General features: G+C 41.7%; 1 protein-coding gene across 1 annotated transcript in view; it reads left to right on the forward strand.

Annotated features, from left to right (window-relative positions):
* The first annotated feature begins 3468 nt into the window (after positions 1 to 3468).
* The window catches only part of COL22A1 (collagen type XXII alpha 1 chain), a 228141-nt gene continuing 210422 nt past the window's right edge, over positions 3469 to 21187 (forward strand). The window contains exon 1 of the mRNA XM_072034280.1: positions 3469 to 3696. The gene's annotated coding sequence lies outside the window, so the exon portion shown is untranslated. The remainder of the gene's footprint in view (positions 3697 to 21187) is intronic.

Below are 21187 nucleotides of genomic sequence, written 5' to 3' on the forward strand. Positions count from 1 at the left end.
GTGCTGGGTGCCACCTGGTCCTGGTGGACACCAAGTAGAACAGGAGTCAGCAATGCTGACCCTTGCTTCTTAGAAGGCTAATGGTATTTTTGGCTGCGTTAGGCAAGGTTTTGCCTGCAGGTCAAGAGGTGTGATCCTTCCCCTCTGCTCTGGTGAAGCTTTACCTGGAGTGCTTGGTCCAGTTCTGGGCCTCCCAGTACACGAGAGGCCTGGACCTACTGGAGAGAGTCCAGCATTGGGCCACCAAGATGATGAAGAGATTGGAGCACCTCTCCTATGAGGAGAGGCTGAGAGAGCTGGCACTGTTCAGCATGGAGAAGAGAAGGCTCAGGGTGGATCTTACCAATGTGTAGAAATACCAGACGTGAGGGACAAACATGATGGAGCCATCGTGTGTGGTGCCCAGTGACAGGACAAGAGGCAACAGGCACAAACCAGAACTCAGGAGGTTAACGGACTGTGGAGTCTCCCTGCTTGGAGATGTTCAAAAGCCACCAGGACATGGGCCCGGGCACACCTGCAGGTGGCCATGCTTAAGCAGGAGCTGGACCAGATGACCTCCAGAGGTCCCTTGCAACCTCAGCCATTCTGCGATTCTGTGATTCCATGATTCTTTGATACATTCTGCTCTGCTTCCTTACCACAGCAACCAGAGACAAAACCTCAGAGATCCTGGTTGCAGGGGGCACTGAGGCCTTCCTGCTGTGTGTGACAATTGTCAGCAAGTGACAATCACCAGTGTGACCCCTTCCCAGACACTGGCAGGCATGTGAGAAAGGCCAGATGAAAAAACAGCAGCTAATTCAGTTCAGCGGTCTCCCACCTGCCATCAACTACTACGGTAGTGCTGAAATAATTAATCATAGAGGGTCACCGTTATGTTCAACTTGGACTTTTTTTTTCCCCAAACCAGTGGAAATATGTGTACATGTTTTAATGAATTGAAATTATACACACATAGATACATACATATATGTTTCTTATATATATATAAGTATATATATGTACAAAATTAATACATGTTACCCAATAAGTACTGAAATGTGACATGGTGGGATGAACTGAATTTGGTCAATTATTTTTCTTTGTAAAGCTGAAAACATTGTGGAGGGGAACTTGCAGTGCTCCTTCAACTTCAGGGTGAGCTGTAAGGTGGCAGAAATCACCACGTTTCTGCATGTGCCTGTAACATTTAGCAGGCAGAGCAGATGCAATAAAGCTATGATCTGCCACCAAGAGTTGACTCAACCCAGTTGACACCCAAGACTTTAATCCCAAACTGGGAAATTTTAGCAGAAGCAGAACAACTCCAAAACTTTGGTGAATGCGCTGCTCTAGATCACCAGCTCACAGAGGTGCTCTCTTGAGTTGACCATATTTCCAGCCATGCTAAATTAATGCTTGGAAAGGCAGGATGTTGGTGGCATCCTCTGCATGTCCTGTGACCCCCATTTGAGACAAGCATTTTGGGACTGACTGGGCCACCCTGTGAGCCTCACAGCGCGCTCTGATGAGCAGTTGTCTGTGATGAAACGACACGGATTGCTACAGAATTGCTCCTTAAAGTAAAACAAACAAACAAAACAAAACAAAAAACTGTGGTCTGAAGTTTGCTGCTGTGGTGTTGTCAGATGAGAGATGGAGAGACGTGTCCTGGGGAGGGACGAAGGACTGGTGGATCCAGCACACAACTCAGGGCTGAAACTGAAGCAGAAATATCCCAGCTGAGGGCTTTTTATTTAGACACTGATCTCAAGGAAGGGGTAAAAGCAGAGGCCACCTGTCTGCTGATCCAGAAAGAGCATTTCCTTCCCGGACTCTTTGGGAACGCATCTCGGTCCCTTCCCTGGAGGTGTCCCCCTCAGGGGACACTCCTCATCCCCTCCTCTTGAGCAGGAGGGCGGGGGGCTCAGTCTGCCCCCCATACCTTTAGTCTGCACCCCAATCCCCCTTCTCTCTGACATCTCCCTCATTGCCCTACATCCCTCAGCCTCCCTCAGCCTCCGCTCCCCCTCCCAAGCCCCCAGCCCCGTCCCCTTGCCGTCCCTCCCCGCTCCGGGCCGGCGGCGGGTCCCTCCCCGCCCACCATTTCCCTTCCCTTCCCCTTCCCCTCCCCTCGCTCCATAAACCCCTCGCCCGGCCCGCCCCGGCCCCTCGCCCGTCTCAGCGCCCGGCTCGGGCCGCTCCCACCCTCCAGGGCCCCGCCGGCACCCGGAGCCCGCTCGGCTGCTTCGGCGCCTCCTGCCCTGCGGCTCCCTCCGTGCTCTGCCTCTGCCTCTTTCCTCTTTCTTTCTTTTCTCTTTTCCCTCTTTTCCCTCTTTTTTTATTTCTCTCTCTTTCTCTTTCTTTCTTTCTTTCTTTCCTTCCTTCTTCTTTCTTTCTCTCCTTCTTTCTTTCTTTCTTTCTTCTTTCTTTCTTTCTTTCTTTCTTTCTTTCTTTCTTTCTTTCTTTCTTTCTTTCTTTCTTTCTTTCTTTCTTTCTTTCTCTTTCTTTCTTTCTTTCTCTCTTTTCTTTCTTTCTTTCTTTCTTTCTTTCTTTCTTTCTTTCTTTCTTTCTTTCTTTCTTTCTTTCTTTCTTTCTCTCCTTCTTTCTCTCCTTCTTTCTTTCTTTCTTTCTTTCTTTCTCTCCTTCTTTCTTTCTTTCTCTCCTTCTTTCTTTCTCTCCTTCTTTCTTTCTCTCCTTCTTTCTCTCTTTCTCTCCTTCTTTCTCTCTTTCTCTCCTTCTCTCCTTCTTTCTTGCCTTCTTTCCTTTCTTTTTCTCTCTTCTCTCCTCTCTTTCTCTTTCTCTCTCTCTTTCTCTCTCTTTCTCTCTCTCTTTCTCTCTCTTTCTCTCTCTCTCTTTCTCTCTCTCTCTCTTTCTCTCTCTCTTTCTCTCTCTCTTTCTCTCTCTCTTTCTCTCTCTCTTTCTCTCTCTCTTACTCCCCATCTTCTTTCTCCCCTTCTTTCTTTCCTTCCTTCCTTCTTCCTTTCTATCCTCCCTTCCTCTCCTTCATTTCTCCCATTTTTCTCACCTTCTTCCTTTTCTTTTTCTCGTTCTCTCCTTTTACTCTTCCCCTCTCTCTTTTTTCTCTCCTTTTTTTTTCTATTTTCCTCTTTTCTTTTTTTTCCTCTTTTCCTCCAATTCTGTTCTTCTTTTCCTCACTTTTTTTTTTTTAAATCTTTTTCATCTTCTATTTCCTCTTTTCATTTTTTTCTTGTCTTTTTTTTTGTTGTTGTTGTCTCTCCTCTCCTCTCCTCTCCTCTCCTCTCCTCTCCTCTCCTCTCCTCTCCTCTCCTCTCCTCTCCTCTCCTCTCCTCTCCTCTCCTCTCCTCTCCTCTCCTCTCCTCTCCTCTCCTCTCCTCTCCTCTCCTCTCCTCTCCTCTCCTCTCCTCTCCTCTCCTCTCCTCTCCTCTCCTCTCCTCTCCTCTCCTCTCCTCTCCTCTCCTCTCCTCTCCTCTCCTCTCCTCTCCTCTCCTCTCCTCTCCTCTCCTCTCCTCTCCTCTCCTCTCCTCTCCTCTCACCCCCAGCAGAGGATGCAGCATTTTTCCCACCCCTGCTTCATCACCAACACATCTCTGTGACTCTGTGTGTCTGTCTGCGTGTCTGTGCACTCCTGCCCTGCACACCCATCACCACAACACGTCCCTGGGGACTGACAGCTCTGCAGAGCGCACTTGGGCTGTGGTACAGGTCACCGGTGGTGCTGTGCTTGTGCAGGTAAGAGAACATCCTTGGTTTTACAAGCCTGGCACCTGGGACACTGTAACTGAACACAATCCTTGTTTTGTCCATTTCTTTTCATTTTTCCTGTGCACAGAGAGGTGGATCCAGTTCAGAAGATTTTTTTTTTTTTTTTTTTTTTTTTTTGAATATGGAGACATGCAGAAACAGCATCTGTGTTTTAAAAAGAAAATTCAGTCGGAACTGTGTTAAGCTATTTGGGGTTTGTTCATTTTTTCCTTAGTCAACAAAGTTTGTAGACCTGACTCACCTAGACTCTAGCTCAAGTCTTGCTCAGCCCTTGACTTGTGCTTGGCGGATGCGGAGAGCCTTCACTGCAGGTGGTAAAGCAGAGACGGGGAAGGGCTAATGCCCTCTTTGAGACGAACCACCCAGAAAGTTCAGAGCTGACAGGAGGTTTACAGATGTCAAGGTTGCATTATAATTGTTCTATTTATGCTTGGTTCTTCCAATCATACATTCCTTGGCATTTTGATGACCTAACACCTCCTTGTATTCTAACTGTGTGGCACTTCAGTTTTTATTAGTATGTGGGAATACCCTGGCGTGTTAACAGGATAATGTTTTGTTTTTTTTTTTCAGTTCATGTTTATTATGAATGTGGTTTGCATCACTTTCTTGCTATAGCCTCCCAGTCTTCCTCCAAGCTGCCTTACTCAGCAGTTCTTTCCCTTCTGTATTTTTATAGAGCCAATGTTCTTAAAAAGTGTACTGACTGCTTCACAGCTGACACTTCACAGGCATTAGTATGCACGCAGTGCTGTGCCTGTTTGCATGTATTTTGATTAAGATCTTAAAATAACACAGCCCATCTGCACAGTGTGGACACTAATGGAATCATTCTCAGGAAGATGCACCTGCAAAATCTATGCATGGAACTGTATGCTGAATTTCCACCGAGGATTACCCTAGATGTATGCCTGCATCTCCTCCTTTTCTTTTACAAACGCCAGTTTAGACATCTGACTGGGAGGATGGTTGTATAAATACTAAAGGAAACATAGTATTTAATAAAATAGGAGGAGCGGTTTCTTCCAGGTCATGCAGTCAATCACAAGTTTTAGCCCAATTCTAAAGCTCCATGATTTTTTTAAGAGTAAGTATTTCTAAGCAGTTTTTATTGAACTTTTTAATTGAATCCTTCTGCTATTTCCTAGTGTGATGCTGCAATTCTTAATATATAGGAACTGCAGTTTGGATGTGTTTTTGTCTGTGGATGGGAATATGCTCTGAAGTAAGCACCCAAGTAAGACATATCAAGTATATGAAAACATCTGTTAGAATTTACATGAGTGGAGTGTTTATGGAACGTTATTATGAAATAAAGTTGTAATTATATAATGCAGCTTTGCTGTTTATCTTTAATATGTGTGTTGTATTGCTGTGGATCCTGACAAGAGGCAGTGTGATGTTTTGGGATCCTTGCAGGGGGAAGCTGAGGCTTGGAGAAATTGCAGTCCCGTTCTGAACTTAGTGATAGGCAGCCTGCCAACAGATGAATGTCATCTGTTTTTGGGTAGAATTATTCAAAGTAACTTGCAGAAGGGCAATCTTCAACACTTTTCAAAGTGAAGGGAAGAAAACAGGTCTGCTGGAGCAGTAAATGACAGTGCTGCTCTCTCCAGGGATCAGTTTGACCAAATCTTGCTTCATTAGTACAAATAGTATTCTCTATAATTTAAGCATTTGACTTTGCAATTTGTGTGAGATCTATACCATGAATGAAAAGAGGCTTTGGGTTGGAACAGTATGCGTGATGGAAGGCTTACTGGGAGGGATGTATCAGTATGATTCATGAGTATGACTCATATTAGGATGGCGGAAGAATGAGGTCCCCAGTGGGTACCTAATGGAGGAGGAATTAGGTGGAAAAATCAGTTTGTTTCTGCATTTGTGGGAAGCTTTTTCTGAGCTCAAAGACCTAGACAATGTGTGGGTGAACATGTCTGTAACGCCTATACATACACATAAGTCTTTTCTTACTTCTGCTGGCACTTCTTACAGTTTTAGGGCAAATATCTTTGCTACATGCCAGAGCTAGCTTTTCATTGTGGAGAGTATGATACTTTAAATAATAGGAATAAAAGTAGGCTTTTGTTTCCAACATGTGATAACTTCCTTGCTAAAATACGTTTCTGAGATTTGCTCAGCAATTATCTTGGCTTCAAAGGATATTTCAATTGTCACACTGTAACAGTTTTTGCTAAAACCTGTTTTGATTAATCACTGCTAGGTGATTGCAATTCCTCCCATTTAAAAACCATTCCTAAATGGTTCCCCTTTCTCATAATGAAGAGCAAAACCTTTAAGAAAAAAACTGCATTAGATCAATGTCTCATCTGTACCACCATACCTGACTGGTACAGGTGAATCTAGGCTATTTCAGCTGTTCAGGTAATGTCAAATTCTCCAAGCTTTCTGAGGTAAACTGTAATTTTATGTGGTCTCCCACAACACCAAAATATCCTCATCCAACCTTTCCAGCTCTGTTTTCCTTCTTGAGGAAGATGTGGTGGTGCCACATCTTTCTTCCTTAGTTCTTTAGAGAGGAGCCATTCCTACACATCTTCCTTTGGCCAAATGCGTCTTAAGACATCAATGTTGGGTCCTTACTTACCAAAACTGTAGTAGACACTACCAATTGTTATGAAGACATTTAGGAACATGAGAATTCATGTTTTGGGAAAAAGGGAAGGGGGAAACAGCACCTATAGGAATTACTAATATAATCTACTTAATCACTGTAGCTGAGGAATTAGGAACTTTTTTTTTTTTTTTTTTTTTTTTAGGAAACATAGGTAGAACAAGAAAAGAACACCAAAAGAAGACTACCTAGTTATGCTTTGAAATCTCTCTCTCTATCTATCAATTTGTTCCATCTTGTACTTCATTTTTCTTGGTGTTTACCTAATGGCTTGTTCTGTTGCTGCTGAAGGTTTTGTGATGCCCTCCACTGGAAGTGGCATCAGTCTGCTGAGGTTGTCGTAAGCTAAACTCAACTCAGATGACCGTGTCCCAGCTCATTTAATGGTGTCAAGCAGGAGCTGGTATTTTGCTGGAAAAGAAGCCTCTGCAAAAGTCTCCAATAGTGCTCTTGGGAGATTTATACCTCTTAAGCCTTCACGTTGTCTGGTCAAGCCACACTCAGACTTTCTGTCTTCTTGGCAAGCAAGTATGAAATCCTGTGAGTTAATAAATTCCAACTTCTAGTCTTCGGTTTCAAAATTTGTTTAAAAAATAGTGGTCAGGTTTTGAGGTGTTTTTCAGAGGAGAGGATGTGTTAGTCCTAGATCTTGATTTATAAACTACATTAGGGGTCAGTAAAGTACAAGTGGAATTAAGAATTTTTGCCTTAACACTATGGTTAAAAACTCCATTGGACTATAGTCAGAGGTCTCAGACAACTGATACTGCAGTGGCACAATGTGCTGCAAAGCCTTTAACAAGTCTCTGCACAGTCAGATCTTCTGTCTGTGAATGATGGATAACATTAGAAGAACCTCTTGAATCAGTTGTAACTGAAATCCTAAAAAAAGTTTTTTATTAATACGCTGCATTCTGATTTCTTAATGAGTAATATATTCTCTAAGAACCAGGAACACTTCCAGAATACAGGTTCCAGAATACAGGTTTACCTGGATTCAATTTTTAAGAATTGAAAGACTTGTCCTATAACATCTTGTACTTTTCTGTTGTGGAGCACATCTCTGATGCAGAATTCTGGCCAAAGCTGTTATATGCAGGGGTGTGAGGCCCTGGGACTCCAAATTTGTCCTGGCATGGTTCTGAAGATGTGAAGCATAAGGAAGATGCAGAATGGGGCAGGCATGTCCTCTTTTTTTTTTTTTTTTTTTTTTTTTTGTCTCTGAGACACATGCATAAACTTACCTTACTGAGGTTCCAGCACATTTCCATGACTCTTATGGTGTATTTGTACTCTTGAGAAATGTGCACAAAAAAATGGTCTTCGGAGATAATAACACAACACTGATAACCCTAAAAAAACTTTTTCCATGTCAGGACTCTTCCCTTTCTTTTTATGATCTCCTTTGCACTTGCTAGTGCTGGCTGCCATGGGAGTTGTGACCAGCAATTAAAATCCCCAGGTTGACAACCCCAGCAGAAGACCTTGGCTGGTGGCTTGGGGGAAGAGCGTGCACCAAATTCTTCTCCCCAATGTATTCCTGATGTTCAACTCCACTGACTAGGCTTAAATATTGTAGCAACTGCATATGGTCTGCAAAACGGGACTGATAGTTCTGGTTGAGGAAAAAGTTGCTTTTCTCTCTTCGCCTCTGTTCCTAGTCTGAACATGGGGGTGGAGGGGGCTGATAATATTTATTTTCCACCATCACTAAAAGGTCTATGAAGATTAAATAGCAAATGCTTTGCCTAGCAAGAAAAAGGTACATAGGCATTATTATTGCCTTGGGAAAAGTGTTTCAGAATTGGCAGTAGGTGGGTAGATGGTGAGTGTATAGTCTGCTAAAGACTTGTGGTATAGATCATAAATTTGACCTGGCATGGGGAAAATAAGAAACAACCCACCTCTATAATAAACATTATTGATACACAACAGATGTATTACAACCTACTGGTTAGTGGAAAATTAATTTCACTAGGTGATACAAGTAGCGAGCTAGTTTTCATTTCCTTGTGCTGCTAGAAACAAATTAAAAACAAAACAAACAAACAAACAAACAAAAACAACAGAGTTTGGTTTTGGGAGATTGAGAGTTGGGCTGTAGCGGTGTTGCCATTCAGATTATTTACGATATTGAGTTTTTCATGGCCAATACCTGGTATTTTGCATACAGCGATGAAGAAGAGTCTCAGACTTGTGACATAGTTTGAATTTTAAAGGCTGCTTGATGTAAAGCAATATGAATATTCTTTAGTAACTTTCCATTGCTTGGTAGGGAAGTTAGCAATAGAGGGCAGGTGCCTGTGAGCGCTGGCACCTGCTTGGAAAGGCTTGTGCTACAGAAATAGCACCACAGCCCATCCTGAGCACCCCCTGAAGAGCCACAAATCCCACACCAGGGTGGATGTGGCTGCAGAGCTGGCCAGAAAGTGCAAAACCTGGAGCTGATGTGGTTACATGTCACAAATGCTCCTCCAGGCTATGTTAGCCTTGACAATTCATTAGGAATGAATGAAATTGAATTATGGGTCATGTATTGCAAGTGCTGTCAGTCCTGATTATGCAGTCATTTAGATTTCCTTTGCTCAGGGAGTACTGCTATCGCAGAGCTTATCTACTATGCAGTAGATGCAAGCTATCCTTGCCCAGCTTATCAGAATCTATTTACTTTGCATTGATTCAGTTCCTTAGAAATTAATCTTTGATTCTTTGCAAAATAGAAGGATCCCCCTGAGTTTGGTTTAAGCAACTCAATTTGATTATTGTTATGTCCAGAATATTGATTCTTAAGTAATTTTAATAAGAGATGTCAAGCCCACCATATTTCACATCACATTTGAGGGGAAGTTTAAACTATTGACAGTTTAAAATATTTTTTGGAGTCATGCTCTTTGATCAGAGCTTAGCCAATGCTTGATAGTTGTTTTGACTGCTTATTACCCAAGTGCAATTTTTGCAGTGCTGTTTGCTTAACCATGTTGAATTATGTGCCTGTTGGCAGCATCCAGGTAATTCTTTCAAAAGCAACAAAGTTTATATTGATTTTCATAAGAAGAGGTATTCTGTATATCAATTGCAATTACCTTTTCTGAGCTGGAAAGTTTAGAGATGGGGGAACCAGGGGAATTTCTGTTGGCTCCACACTTAGTATCAAACTAATTACCACTTGTACAACAGCACAACAGTAATTCCAATTTTATCAGTAGGTAAAGGTTACAAATAATGTGTATGGATTGTCTTGGTTATTACTGCAGTTAGAAATGAAACAACAGCTTATACCCATTTCAGAGCGCTTCTTGTAATGGACATCCCTGCAACCCTTTATCCATTTCAGTGGTAGGACACAGCTTTTGCTCCGCAGCAAATGAAATACCCTAATTAAATGATAAGGCAGGAATGCAAAGGAATGTGTGGTTTTCAGTACACTGTAATACTTAATAAGAGAAAGGTGCTCAGTGCTGTTCTTTGCAAAATATACCAGAAGATCTTCAACAAGCCCCATTGACTAGATCTAGACAGATGGTGAAAGGCACAATGGTTGTAATTATAGATTAGAAAATCATGGACTCACAGAATGGTTGAGGTTGAGGAAAATGGTTGAGGAAGGGACCTCTGGAAGTCATCTGGTCCAAACTCCTGCTCAAGCAGGGCCACCTACAAGTATTTTTTGTTGTTCAGATGGAACATCTTGAGTTTCAGTTTGTATCCATTGTCTTAAACTAGTTGAGTCCCCTCTAAAAGGCACTGGAGCACAGTCCTGCTGTAGCACCTGAATATCAGCTGGTCCCATGTGGGTGCTGGTAAGGCTCAAACCTACCTTATCTATAAGCTCTGCAATGTCACAGCCCAGGATGCTCTCAGGCTGAACACGGGACTTGATGAATATTTCTGCAATGGCCAGTGACTCCACGTTCCTGAAGCAGGAAGAAAAAAATCATTCCTTTCATAAAGCACAAGGCTTTAGCGTAGGTAATAAAATTGTGCAACTTCTCTGGGAGGCTAGGGAACTAGTGAACTACTCTTTCCTAACAAATGGGTTGGCAACCTTTGTTTGAGTTCTGAAATTTCATAAGCCACCTCGTGCTTGAGTCGTTTCAAACCAATTTCCCCCTGTCCCGCTTTGCTGTATAATTATGGTACCACCTGTAGTGTATTTCTAAGAGTTGTTTTTCTGTTTTGTGGAGGCTTTTCTTAATTATACGCATAAGTACTTTTATGATTCATTCCTGAAATTAAAGCAGTTTACCACGTGGGCTTATTTTATTCTTTGTCATGCCTTATTTTATTCTTTGTCATCCCTTGGGTTTATTACTGAGTGCATTTTCTTTTTTTTGTTGTTGTTGCTTTGTTTTGTTTTGCTTTGTTTTTCACTCAAGTTATTTGTTCATTTCTAAGTACTTTCTTCTTTTATTTCACTCTTCTGTCTTTTTTATTCCCTTCTTGTATTTCTTTTTACAGTGGATATCTCTATTGTCATGTTTTGTTCCCCTAGTGTCCTTTTCTCTTCCCTTAGCAGCTGTTCCTCGACTACAGGCCATGACCCCAAGAAGGCTGGAGCAGTTACGAGCGGGCTATAAAATTAAGTTGTTAATTTTAGTTGCAGCAATACAGGGTAGTCAGAGAAGTGCTGCTTTCCAGGACACCATCCAATAGAGCTGTATACTGACTCCCTTACTTAAACTGTTTCTGAGTTAAGACTAGTAATAACACATGACAAAGCAAACAGATAAAGCATAAAGTAACCTTATGCCAAATTTCGCTGGTATGATCAACAACTTAAAAATGTTTCCTCTTACTTCAATTTCTTTTCATTTCCACTTCAGTGTTTATGCTTTCAGTCTCTCTCCCAGAGAGTATCTTTGAAGGTAATAACCCACAAGGTGGATCCCAGCCAGCTGAGGAAGCCACAGAGGGAGCTTGCATATACAGGGGAGACTTTCTCCCCTAGTTGGAGGAATTCTTTTATCCTTCTGTTAATGATGTGAAAAATCATTGTATCACTGTCTGAATTCCCTTAAATAATTACCATTGCACATAGCACAGGTAGGTATAGTTCCTGGGCAGGGATTGTGCCACCAATCCCTGTGAGGTTTGTGTGGCTGTTAACCTTTCTTGGGTCTGCCTGCCTCGTGCAGAGTGGCCCAGAATATAATAAAACAGAATCATTAAGGTTGGAAAAGACCTCCAAGATCATCTGGTCCAACCATCACCCTACGACCAATATTACCACTAAACCATGTCCCTAAGCACCATGTCCAACCTTTCCTTGGACACCCCCAGGGACAGTGACTCCACCACCTCCCTGGGCAACCCGTCCCAGTGCCTGACTGCTCTTGCTGAGCAGAAATGTCTCCTCATTTCCAACCTGAACCTCCCCTAGTGCAACTTGAGGCCATTCCCTCTAGTCCTATCACTGGTTACCTGTGAGAAGAAGCTGACTCCCAGCTCCCCACAGCTTCTTTTCAGGCAGTTGCAGAGAGTAATAAGGTCTCCCCTGAATCTCCTCTTCTCCAGACTAAAGACTCCCAGTTCCCTCAACTGCTCCTCACAGGGATTGTGCTCCAGGCCCTTCACCAGCTTTGTAGCCCTTCTCTGGGCACGTTCCATGGCCTCCATGTCCTTCTTGTAGTGAGGGGCCCAAAGCTGAACACAGTACTTGAGGTGTGGCCTCACCAGAGCAGAGTACAGGGAGATGATCACCTCCCTGGCCCTGCTGGCTGCACTATTCCTGATACAAGTGAATATGTCTGAGACAGGTCCTTTCAGCCCAAGATGTCATGGTGGGTCACCTCACCTAGCTTTAGATGCCTGCTACCAAGTCCTCCTGCTCAGCTGGACAGCCCTTACTCCCTTTGGTGTTGGGTAAGAAAAACAGGAGGTTTTACAGCATGATTCATCTGGCCTGTTTGAAATGTATTACTCCCTAGAAACGTCTGTTCCTCTCTATGGCTTATAAAGGGACAGCAGTGGTTTGCTCGGATAGAGACAATGACACTGTAAATCTCTGTATTTGATCAGTTTAATCCCCGTAATTTCTATAAGGCCTTAGCACATCAGTCAGCAGAGTTAACAAGCAGGACTACATTCCCACAGACGGACTGGGGGGGGGGGGGAACCATGGCTGTTGACCAACAAGCAGTGGCATCACAATAAATTAAAACTGTGGAAAAGTTTTGAATTGATTATTAGAAAAGTTTAGGTTGAGCAGGAGGATCTGTACTAGCTGTAGCAGGGTGATGTGACAATTTTTATCCCAGATACCAGATTTAGGACCCTTATGGAGATACACATTTTGACTATGATGCCCACATAGCTACGTGCTCAGTCATGCACAGATGATATAGGAAGTTTTGGGCTGTTGGGCTGCATGTTATCTTAAAAAAGCTCTTCCCTGTCTCCACCAGGGCACATGCAGGAGGAGGGATTACACTGGCTTTGGGGAAAAATAGCCTTTGGGGTGAGTTATTCATCCCCCATAGCCAATTTATGACAATGCTGTTATGAAGACAGTGTTTGTCTTTCACTGAAGATGGCCAGCAAAAATAATTGCTGGAGCATGGTGGCAATTTTCTGTGAAGCAGACACTTACATGTATGATCCTTTTGCTTATTCCTGTTATAAATGGGATAATGTTTATTAATTCTGATTTGTCATTAACAGGCTCCACTGAGCATGGATTTTTCCATTGTCAGTCCTAAGCTGTCTGCAGATGTTGACCTTTATCTGTGAAGTCTCTCAATTAAATAACAGTATTATGAATACTCTTGACCCATGCCTAGGTGGGGGGATCCATGCTATTGTACAAACAGCTTTTCTGCCTCATTACCAGCTCTTCTTGTTTAGCTAACTTGTTTGCCTGATCCAATGATAAGTGCTAATCCCTTCTCTGTTCTGTGACATGATGCTGTCTGTATGGGAGAGCTTCTCTCCTTAAATACCCTCCACAAGAATGGGAGGGGCAAGGAGGCTATTAATCCCTTTTGAATCCTTTCTGGCTGTGTACTCATGGGATTTGTGAAATTCTGCTTATTAGATTGTAAACTCTTTAGGCACTGGGATCATGTCTGGTAAACAGGGTGCCCTTTGCTGTGCCAGCAGAGATAACAAAGGAAAAGGAAGCTTTCCTTTTGGTGCAAGACTTGCCTTGCTGAACTGAGCTAAATTCTCAGCAATGTCACAGTAACCTTAGGCAAAACAGATCCTTCAGTGTCCAAGTTCCCTGTGTGAAAAACTGGCATTTTACAGACTAGCTGACAGGTGAATGGCCTGATTATAGCCCGTATCTCATTCCTCCAGGACCTGTTTCTAATTCAGTTCATAGCAGAGACTTGCTGGGAGATGTATGCTGATGGGAGACTTGAGGCATGGCAGCATCTGGAAGATCAGTTGAAGGAGCACTTTATTTCAGGGCTTTAAAAGACTCAGGAGAGAGAAACTTGGAGGAATTAGGATGGGAAAATTATGTGTAACTCTTTAGGGCAGAGCTTGTCTTTGAATTGTTCCCCTGCCAAAATCCCCTAAGGTGCATTGAGAGGGAGTGTCACTAAACACTCCTAAATTATGCTTCAGGAGATGTAGGCAGGTTAAAAGAGAATTTTTGAAAGGATTTGTCCTACCTACCCCTGTTTTTTCCCACCTATGATGTTTATTCATTTACCACCTATGATGTTTATTCATTGAACAATTCCCCTTTCTTGCTGAAAACCTCCCACTCAGTAACTTCCTCCATTGCTGCGAGTAGACAGTGCCAACTGCGTGAGAGTGGTAGGTTTTACACTAGGTCTCACAACTCCCAGCTGTCTTTCTGGGTTTTCAAGTCAGATATCACCTGCTCAGCGTTCTGGAATTGCCACCATTCAAAGTGTGTTGTCTGCTGCCAAGAGACGAGTCTTCTTTTTGGGCATCTGTATGACTATAGGGCTTGTTTTGTCCTTTTAAATAAAACATGCGATGCGCATTGAAGCAGCCCAGTCCTGTGATTCTTGGAGTTACGCAATCTTGTGTTTTACTGAAGATGATCCTCTTTAGGTCATGGTTTATCACAAAAGGCAATCTTGTGGTCTTCCTGAGCAAGTCAAACTGAATCACAAAAATAATCTATGAATTTCAGTCCCCTGAGGTGTAAAATCACTCTTACATATCCAACAACGACTGAAAAGAATGGGAATTAAAAGCTAAAATTTGCAGAAGTGCTTGTCAGGTATTACATACTGGGGGAAATTTTTCAAGTTTGTGTTATTATTTTCTAGGAGAAATAGGGTACCCGTGTCTTATTAAATAAATAAAATACCTGACACTTGAAGGACTTAATAAACACTTAAATCATTCTGAGATGATTCCACTGACGTGAAAGTTTTAAGTTGTATTTGAAAATGCAGACAGCTTACTTTGGTCACCATTGTATAAAAATAGTGGCATACGTCTCTCTTTTAGCACCTGCTAGTTTGCCATAGGTTTTGGGATCCCTAATGTGTCCACAAGAAAAGCCGATGATTAAAATAAGTAGATTTTGAAGGTTGCAGAAGAAGTCTGAATGGATGTGGACTCAGGAATTACTTCACATTCAAGCCTATATTTGAGGAAAAAAAGATGTTTTTTATCCTCTGTGGTCTTTCATTGTATCTCCTGAGTTCAGAAAAAAGTCTCTAACCTTGTGCACACTGATGCTTTCTTGCACAGTAAAAACTAACTCTTTGGGATATGGTTTAAGTGATGGATGAACAGAATAGGAAATAAAGGTAAGAAAATTAATGCAGTCCTGCCCTTAGGTTTAATGCTTTCTGGGAATAAATCCATGAAGTCTAGGGAGGGCTCTGTCACTAACAACAGCTTTCTGTGATTTAAGGTTTCAACAGTGTGTTTAGTGTTATATGGACTTAAGTGGAAAATGACTCCCAATTTATTGAGGCTTCTACTGTGGTTTCTTTATTTAGGAGTAGATTCTGTCATCCCAATGAAAAAAATATGGAGTACTTTAATCTGCTAAGAGGTATGTTGAGATACCAGTGGGATTGTCTGAACATCGATCTTTTTGCAAGCTGTGTTACTAAATCAGCTAGGCTAGCAAGGACTGTAGTCATTTCTGAAGAACATAATTCAGGGTGTGGTATTTCAAAAAAAAAAATGTCAAAGTTGGCTTCTCCTGATGTGATGAGTTCAGTAGGAACACTTGAAATATTGAAAATATTGAGCTTTTAAAATGTTTTCAGTAATTTGCAAAATGACTCAAATCTTTTTAAAAATTGTTTATGACAAATTACAAAAAAAAAAATGCACTCAGGCTGCTCTTTACATCAGAAGTAGATGAGCTAGAATATTGCTGGCAGCATCTTTTCTAGGCTAGTGCATCAGGAAATGCTTGAAATCAGACTAGAAGCTGGTGAGCTTTGATTGCCAAAGAGCAGTCTGAATTAAATGGGTATCTGCAAGTACTGGTGCATTCCCCAGTATTCATGGGGATACTGGGACCAGCACAGCAACTGGTCTTTAAGTGAAAGGGAGGGTGAGCAGTGCTTATGTGTTGTCTTGGCCCAGGAGGGAGGTAAGGGCTGGTGTTACCCAAGCAGTAATCATGGGAGGCACTGCAGTGGGGATAGCCCTTCATTGCCAGTCCTTTTCTGCTTTTGTGGTGGCTGTGAGGCTACTTTGGTCCCTGGGAGGGTACAGCTTCTCAGGGCGGCGGGTGTTGTAGATCCCAAGTTCTGCCCACATCCTGCCTGTCCCTGCCTGTTTACTTGCAGGGCTCCAGCCTGCAAGAAGGGCATTCCTCTGCTGCAGGACGGCGTTCAGAAACAAGGTAGGTCTTTCGTGGCTGAGAAACAGATGGTAGGCAAAATACTCTTCCCACCTCTGTTTTCCTAAGTTGAGAAATGGGAGAATGTAGCCCAGTCCTAGATGATTGCTTTTCCCTTATAAATGTTCCTTTTCTTTTGTGAGATTCACACCAAGCAAAAGCAATGCTGCTATTTATAACCTGTGGTTGAAGACAAGTCTCTCATTAAGTAGAAGAGTCATCTTAGAGTAACCGTTGAATGGACTTAAATGATTTGGTAATATATTTTATGGGCTTGTCCTCTGAAGAAAGGTGGTTAAGCCTCAGCATCAGGGGCAGTGATACTTCACTCTTGTCTAATTCCTTTTGGTCTTAAGATATATATTTTTTGTTATTGTTGGTTTTGTTGTCGGAGTTTCTTTTTGATAAGAAAAGAAACTGGTTTTGTTACACTAACACATAGAGCTGCAGCTGCACATCAGAATGGAGTCAGGCGCTGAGATTCTAAAGATTTGCTGGTACAGAAAAGTAATTGATTCCTGCTACTTGGAATCTGATGAAACTGAAATGTGTTAAGCCTTGATACTTAGCCTGCACTTGCATGATCTTTCCAATAACTCATGTTCCTTTGAAGTCATTTCATTGTCCTGACTTTCCTGGTCTTGAATTGTTGCCAGTGAATCTGAGTCCTCCTGGCGTAACTCATAGGCTGGAGTCATAAAGCTGACACTCTTGTACACTGGTATGCACTAGGGAAGAAATCTTTTTGCCTCTGGGATGTTATTAGGAACAGGATGACAACTTGTGAATATTTTCCAGATATCATAATGTTGTACTGTATTGGAATGCTGAATAACATTGGTGATAACATCGCAGCAGTGTGTGACAGAAGAATAAGCACTGCGTTGCAGCGATCTGTGCTCTGGCTTAAGATGGACATGGAAAATCTTGGTGCTGAGACTTGTATTCTAGCTTTTAACATTGGTCTTTGTCTTTTAATGTTTTCAACCTTACAGGAACTTCACCTGAAAAACATACAATAATAGGGAAAACTCTGGTCTGATGGCTCTTCAGTGGCATTGCTGTGGATATAACTGAACGCTTTATAAAAGTGACAGATTAGCTTTTACAGCATATAAAAAAAAAGTTTTTACCTGAAATCTAATAATATGTTAGGAAGGGTGTTGCTCTGTAGTTTCTTTTTGTGTTTGTGTATGTGTGTGTTTTATGGTGGACTCTTCTTAATTAGCAAAGTCAGAGGCAAGCTAGACAAGCTGCTACACATGAGTAAATGAATCAATATGTCAAACTAAGGCAGTGGTGTGGAAAGGGAATAAGGGGGCCATTGTCAGTGAGAAGAGACTCAGGAGTGGAGGAGTGGATGTACCGTGCAATTTTGTCTGACAAACACTTCTCCACTGACTTCAGAAGTGGAAGGTGTGTGTCGAGTATGAAGAACTGTAGCATGCTTTTGATCTTTTCAGTGTTTCACACACCTCAGAGGGAAATAAAATTCTGTCTTCTCAAAGGGGAGAGCAAATGTGAAGAGCTAGGGTACTCCTGTCTCAGTGACTTGAGAGTCAGAGCTGGTGTTCGTACACGTGGAAGCACCAGAGAGACGAGTTAAACCTACAGCAGTCTTCTGCTCAAATGGTTGTTTCAAAGAATAAAGGAGACCCAGCACTCTCTTCTGGTCTTACATAGCTATTTCAAGGGGGGAAAAAATCCCTTTCAACAGAAAAATGTCAAACATGACTACTGCACTGTATGATGCCAATCATATAGAGAAGACTATGCCATGGGAAGGTGTAGTTTATGTCAGACAAGTTGAGTATAATGGCTCTCCAAAGCCATTTGTATCCCAAGTAGTGTTGAAGATTTGTTGCTTTACTACACTTGCAAATATAGCAAGGCAGAATTCTAACACAGCAAATGTTTCTCCAAATCTAACTGTTACTTGAACAAAGATTATTTCTTTTCCCATCCTCTTTATGGTATTTTAGGACTTACACCAGTTATTGCTTTAGTGTAATTCTCCTCGGATGTCAGATTTGCCTGAGAGATGTAAGTCTTTGTGCCGGCAAGACGTTTCACTGGAAATGAAAGCCACAGTCCAGCAGTTCAGATTTAAGCATGCTGAATTTCAGAGAGAAAATTCCTTTCCAGAATTTGGGAGTCACCCCAGCAACTCGCATGCCGTGCATGCCAAGTGGAAGCAGTAGGGGTGGGAGCTGAATGGGGAGTGGGATTGCATCGGAAGACCTGAAAGTTAGATGCATAAACAATGGCTGAAAAATGTACTTTCTTAGGTAGCTTTAAAAGATGTTTTCTAGTAAAAACACAGTGAATGCAGTTGCTATAGCTACTGGGGGCGGGGGGGGGGGGGGGGGGGGGGATTGTTGAGAACTTCTTGAGATACTTGCTGTTTAGTTGTACACAAATGCATAGTTTTTCTCACTCGGAGGGTTCAGCATCACCTTGCATTTGGCTTCTCTCCTAAAGCATTTAAACTGCCACTGGTAAGCAGCAGCAGTGTTTAGAGCTTCTGGAGGGCATATAAAAAGCAAGGTGCTATGCTGATCTTGAGGAATCTTTTTATTTTTTCTCTCTTTATTGCATAAGTAAAACGCTGCTGATTTAGCTGAGCTGGTGTTTTATTTCATTTCTTATTTGCTCATCTGTTTGGGGTTCTTTTTAGGCTAAGGAATAACTATTGGCATTGTAGAGTTTTATGATCACTTTTGTAGGGAACATTTTGAAATTTTTGAATATTACCCGAGCCTAGCAACTCAAAACTAGGCCCCAAAAACAAGTCGGGGTTTCAGATTAAAGCATGATGATGTAAGGACGCTGGAAACAGAAGATGAATGAATTCATTCTAGAGTTTCAGTATATTACGTGATGGTAACTGATCACCTGAACAACTTTCTAGTTGTGGTGCAGGAATGTTTGGTCTCATAAATCAAGACTGAAAGCTTTCTAGAGCCGGAAAAGTACTGCCTCTTTTGTACAAGCTATAAATGATATACTGATATTTTAAGGATAATTTTGGACCCATGTTACAGAGGAGATCAGATTGCACGTAATCTTCCTTTTTATCTGCTAAGATCTGTAAGTCAGAGTTGTCCTCTAAATTTGTTGATATAAATATGAAAAACAGCCATTCCTTAAATTAGGTCTTATGCATACCCATGGAAAACAGGAGTTATAACCCCAGTTTTCATCCAGTAAATAAGTCTGTCAGCCATGCTAACACAGAGAACAAAACAGCAGAACAAGGACAACCTCATATATATTTTTTTTAATTGAAATTAGAAGATATACTCAAAGTAAAGAGGCAGAAACTTTATTTAAACTGTTACTCTTCAGAAAACAACTGCTTTGTTTATTTGTGTATGGGTAAATTTATGTGCATCTCTGCCCGTCATGATGGTGCATTAAATATTTTGCACTTGCCTGGATGTGAGAAGGAAAGCAACGAAAAACACTTGCTCTTTGCTTGGTGGGAAAGGAGATCTAGTGATAAAAAGACATAGAAAAGGTCAAGGAACTCAGTGCTTTATTTCACATTTGTTTTTACTGTTGTGGTGTGTTCTCAGGTCCCCAGATCCTGGAGCCTACTTCCAGAGTCAGTGTGAGCATTTACGTCAATTGAACATCAAGACTAATTTCATCCAGTTCAGTTTGTCTGTACGGAAAAGTCAAACTGAAGTTTCACCCTTTAGGCAATTCAAGATTCTAGAAATGCCCTTTTAGGTCCTGTGTCCATAATGATTCACCCAGAAATTAGGCTAGGTCCTGAATGGGATGTTCTAAAGCAGTCTTTGTGTAAGTATACATGATATATAGTACAACAGTTCAAAATGGCATTGCTCTTTGTAGCTTCACTTTGTTCCTTCTACCCAAACCTGCTTTTGTAACACAATTTCATCATTCTGGAAGGGGTATCTGCGTAGAAATCTGTATGTACTTCTTCTCCCCATTAGACAAAGTCTTTCTACTCAACTGTTTTCACCCTCTGCATCTGAACTGGCTAAAGTTTCCTATCGTTACTGTTAGTCTGTGAGTAGTTGCTGCTTTTGGCTGGCTTTATCTCACATTGACCACACAGACATCTGTTGATACATCAGCATCTAAATCTCAGCTGTTTATCTAGGCTCTGAGGAAGATAAGCACTGCTTGTGTGTAGCTCACTTGTTTAACTCATCCTCCTCAGAAAGAGATAAAATCAATCTAGGTATGGATTTGTTTTCTTCTCCATGAGCTAGGAGGGGGACCCACCCTGAGTAGCTCAAGTATAACACATACAATATTAGTTAAGACACCTAATATCTGAATTTAGATTAAATAAAACCAAGCCAAAGCTCTACAGTGTCTTAGGAGACAGTGTAGTGTGAGAGAGCTTCTTAAATGCATCTCTAAAGTCCAGAAAGCACAGATGTCATTTGATTTAAGTTCTAGAACTGCTATTTAAATGTGTATTTCTTTTCCATTTCTGCATTTTTTCCTGTCCTTTCTCCTCTACCAAAGTTTCCAGTTCTGCATTTGCTGTCCTTTTCCTGCTAGCAGCTGTATGTCCTGCTGTCTGATCCTGGCATCCTCGTTTTCAGTTGTCTTTGCTTTTACTGCTTTCCTGATGTCACCATCCAGCCCTTGGCCATCTGCACGAACTGGTATGAGAACAAAGCACAGGGATAATGGGATAGCATCATAAAAAGACCTGTATGTAAGGATCGGTACTCTGTTTCTGAGATAACAATTCAGTCTGCAAACTTGTCATTAGTTTTGGATTAATGGGAACTTTAGAAACATTTGAGTCCTTATTCAGTTAAAGTATCCTTCCTCTAACCATCACATAAAACCTTTGATATCTGGTACAGCCTATCTAGCCTCTCTCTCTTCTTTTGAGGTATGAATTCATGATATTACAATATGAAAAGGAAAGGGAATGGAATCATGTAATTTTTAAGTTTCTGGTCTTTGACACAGCTTGGTGTCACAGGTGTCTTGTAGTTAATTACAAGAATTTGAGATATGAAGAAATGAGAATG

The sequence above is a fragment of the Anas platyrhynchos genome, chromosome 2 (genome assembly GCF_047663525.1).
Source record: "Anas platyrhynchos isolate ZD024472 breed Pekin duck chromosome 2, IASCAAS_PekinDuck_T2T, whole genome shotgun sequence".
NCBI lineage: Eukaryota > Metazoa > Chordata > Aves > Anseriformes > Anatidae > Anas > Anas platyrhynchos.